Genomic DNA, 4146 nt, shown 5'->3' on the forward strand with positions numbered 1-4146 from the left:
ACTCCCGTGGGATCTGGAACAGGGAGATCCCCAGGAATCAGCTGCTCTCTCTGGGTAAACTTCTTGGGCAGCCAAGTTACTCGGTAACTTGGGTTACCAAGTTGGCCAAGGTAAACTCCTTGGCCAACTCCTTGAAAGCCAAGGAAGTGGAGGAAGTTTGCTTGGTTGGTTGAAGGCATCAAAGCAAACATTCATTCCATCCATTATCGATTGCTGCATAAAAATTACCCAAACTGAGTAGCTTAAAACAACAGTCCCGAGCCTCTGAAGTGCTTCAGAACTGAAAATGCTTACTGCAGGACCCGGCGGCTCTCAGCAAACAGTGACGGTCACATTCATCCATCATCCGCGTTCCCGCTAGTGATTCGGTGTAAGAGGGGCCGAGCCTTGGATGGAGTGCCAGCCTTGGGAGCAGATATCCTGCGCTGCCATTTATTATCCGTACTGTCCGCGTCCACTGCGGGCCGGGAGCAGCACTTGGCTTCTGTTAGAGGTATTTGAGAAGTGAGTGGATGCCCTACAGTAGTACTTGAAAGCATCCACATGCCAAGAGTAGTAAAAAAGCCCTAGCAATCTAATACACACTTGCTCAGAGGCTAGAACTGAATGATTCCAACAGCTGAAAAGAAAGGGTAATTAGGCAACATGACAGAGGCCTTCATTATGGCTACAGGGACAATCATATCACAATGTATAAATATATCAAATTAACCTGCTGTATGCCTTGAATTTACGCAAGGTTATATGTCAAGTACATTTTAAATCCATGTCAATAAATAAATATAAAAATAAAAATGAAAACTAGACAAGTCTTGTTAAATAATCACCTAGAGAAATCCAAGGATGATAAACAAAAATACTTCTTGAGGCTGGAAGCATTTTAGAACCAGGGGTTGCAAACTCACATGTCTGCCTAGAAGGCAGTGTAAAGAGATGAAGCCTCAGAAAGGCAGACAAAACCAGACTTGAGGGTCATGTAACTTCTTCAGCGCTTCCGGTGGGAGCGGAAGTCTTCAGGGCTGCTGTTCATGCTGGCTACTTGGTGAACAAGCCATCAGGGTAGCACGGCCCGCATGCTGTGGCCTGTGAGATGCTCTACGCTTTCCCAGCCATCAGCTGCCAGGGTCCTCGGAAAACGGGAAATGGTAAGAGTGTCGGGAGCAGAGGCTGGGCTCCCTTGCCACAGAGTTAGAGAGGAATCTGAATGCTGGTGCTACAGTGCTTTAGCCATTTAAGGTGTAATTCTAGATCCGTGTGTTCATTTTAATATTTGTGCATCACAAGGAATAATTATGTGAAAGGGGGCTTTCGGATGATCACTCTGTCATGGACATGGAATCATATGACAGAGGGGTGTATGAAAGTCAAAAAGAGTTATTAAACTCATAGGTGCTAAAAGAGGAAGGCACAGTGTGTCATGTGGGGGACCACTGGCAGGAGTGTCAAGGGAGTGAGCTCAACCGAACAAAGTGGGGAGCCAAGAGAGGGTGAGGACCTGTGGACAAGTAACTTCACTGTGGTCAAGGTGAATTACACAGCCAAAGGCATGAAGGGATTATATCAACGCAATTGAATGCCACTAGCTCACAGGAAGGGAAAAAGGGGAAACTGTGGGTGCCTGGATGGCTCAGATGGTTAAGCATCTGACTTCAGCTCAGGTCATCATGATGTCTGGGTCCTGGGATCAAACTCCGAGTTGGGCTCCCCGCTTAGTGGAGTATGCTTCTCCCTCTGCCTCTACCTCTGCCCCCTGCTCATGCTTGTTTGCTATTTTTCCCTCTCTCTCTCTCTCAAGTGAATAAATGAAATCTTAAAAAAAAGGTGGGGGGAACTGTGGCAGGAAACAGCCTTATCACACTGATACACCTGGGCAGGCTGCTCACAGTCTGTTTGTGGAAGACATCAGAAAAATATGAAGTTTTAGAAATTTACAATATGGATTTAAAATTTATTTTGTAGTAATCTCCTTGGTAGCAATGAACTTACAGAAAGGAAAAGATTTACTCTAATTTTTTTTAGGGATGTTGATGAGAAATGTCCACTATGGGATCATGGCACTATCATTGACCATGAAAACAAGATATATACCTGCCAGAAAGTATGAGAATTAGAAATCATTTTAAGAAGATGGGGAATTTGCTAAGTCTGAATGCAGAAGGTGCATTTCCTTACATTCTGTGAGGTAGGGCTTTTCGTTTAGATCAAATGACCAATCTTCTAAGTTAACTTAACTCAGTTTTAATTCAGGTTTTTTGTTTGTTTGTTTTTTGTTTTGTTTTGTTTTGTTTTGTTTTTTTGTCTGTGCAAACAAATGAAGCAATAGCTATTAGTGGTTTGGCTCCATTTATAAAAGAAAAATTGTATATAAACATTTTATATTGGTGTCTTCAAAGGATTCTAATCGAAAGTCAGTTGAACTGATTCCAATAATGGTTTGATCAGCTTTTTTCAATACTTACAGACTCATAGTAAAGCTTTTGGAAATTCATTCTGACAAAGGCAAACATTTGACATTATAGTAAATGTTATTATAAATTCAAGTAATAAGTTCAACATTGGTGACAAAATTATATGGGGTTTGTGTGTGCATGTGTATTGATAATCAGAATTTCAATGCAGCACATTATCATGGCAAAAACTATGCTCTTATTAAATAAAGAAACCTATGGAGTAGAATTCTATCTCCAGAATTGGTTTTGTTGCACACATAATTCAATATTATACTCAAATTTCAATATTTTACAAAACCACATAGAAGCTACAGTTGTCAACATTTATAAATATTATTAATATACATAGAATAACAGAATTTTTAACATTTAGTTACTGCTAAATTAAAAAAATGTCTTTAGCTTAGGAGAATGTTCTATACTTTGTGTTATCAATCAGATTTTAGAAATGTTTGTATCTTTGATGAACAACTTTGTCAACTAAAGTGATGTAAAATTGTATAAAATCTTTTTAATAGGACCTCTAAACTTTGGTTGCATTTTGAGTAAAAACAATTTCAGATCTTCCATTAAAGTATTCAGTGACTGTAACAGCAAAACAGCTTAAATTTTAAAGCTTTTAGAAAATTACAATTATTGAAAACAAAGTTTATAAGCAGAAATATTGAAGTTTGTCCCTATGAAAGCTAGAGGGTCTAAAAAATTTGAGTAAGAGTTTTAACTGGTATTCTCTGATGGGGCTTTGGAATGTCTCTACTTTTAAGAAGAATTTTTTTTTTAATTGTGATAAAATATATAAAATATTTACTATCTCAACCACTTTAAAGTGTACATTTCAGTAAGTTAAATACATTCACTTTGGGGCGCCTAGGTGGTTCAGTGGGTTAAGCCTCTGCCTTTGGCTCAGGTCATGATCTCAGGGTTCTGGGATTGAGCCCCACATCAGGCTCTCTGCTCAGCAGGGAGCCTGCTTCCCCCTCTCTGCCTGCCTCTCTGCCTACTTGTGATATCTCTGTCAAATAAATAAATAAAATCTTTAAAAAAAATACATTCACTTTGTTTTGCAAACCATCTTCAGAACTTTTTCATCTTGCAAAAATGAAACTCTATCCCCACAAAACAACAACTGCTCGCTTTCCACCTCTTCCCAGCTCCTGGCAACCACCACTCTGCTCTCTGTATCTCTGAGTTTGACTTACTCTACCACCTCACCTAAGTAGAATCATAGTGTATTTGTCTTTTTGTAACTGCCTTATTTCATTCAGCATAATGTCTTCAGGTTTCATCCATGTTGTAGTAGGTGTCAGAATTTCCTACTGTTCTAAAGTTGAATAATTTCTATTATACATATATACAACATCTTGCTTATCCATTCATCTGTCAATGGACATTTGGGTTGCTTCCACATTTTGGCTATTGTGCATAATGCTGGCATGGAAATATCTTTGAGACCCTGCTTTCAATCCTTTGGGCAAATTCCTAGAGGTGAAATTGAGGGATCCTATGGATATTGTATTTTAAATTTTTTGAGGAACCGCCATAATGTTTTCAAAAGCAGCTGTACCATTTTACATTCCCACCAAACAGGGCACAAGGGTTCCAACTTCTCCATGTCCTCACCAAAATTTATTTTCTGCGTTTTGCTGCTGTTGTTTGTTTTTTGAAAGTATCCATCCTAATGGGTGAGAAGTGATAT

The sequence above is a fragment of the Lontra canadensis genome, unplaced genomic scaffold (genome assembly GCF_010015895.1).
Source record: "Lontra canadensis isolate GAN:19392208 unplaced genomic scaffold, GSC_riverotter_1.0 scaffold50, whole genome shotgun sequence".
NCBI lineage: Eukaryota > Metazoa > Chordata > Mammalia > Carnivora > Mustelidae > Lontra > Lontra canadensis.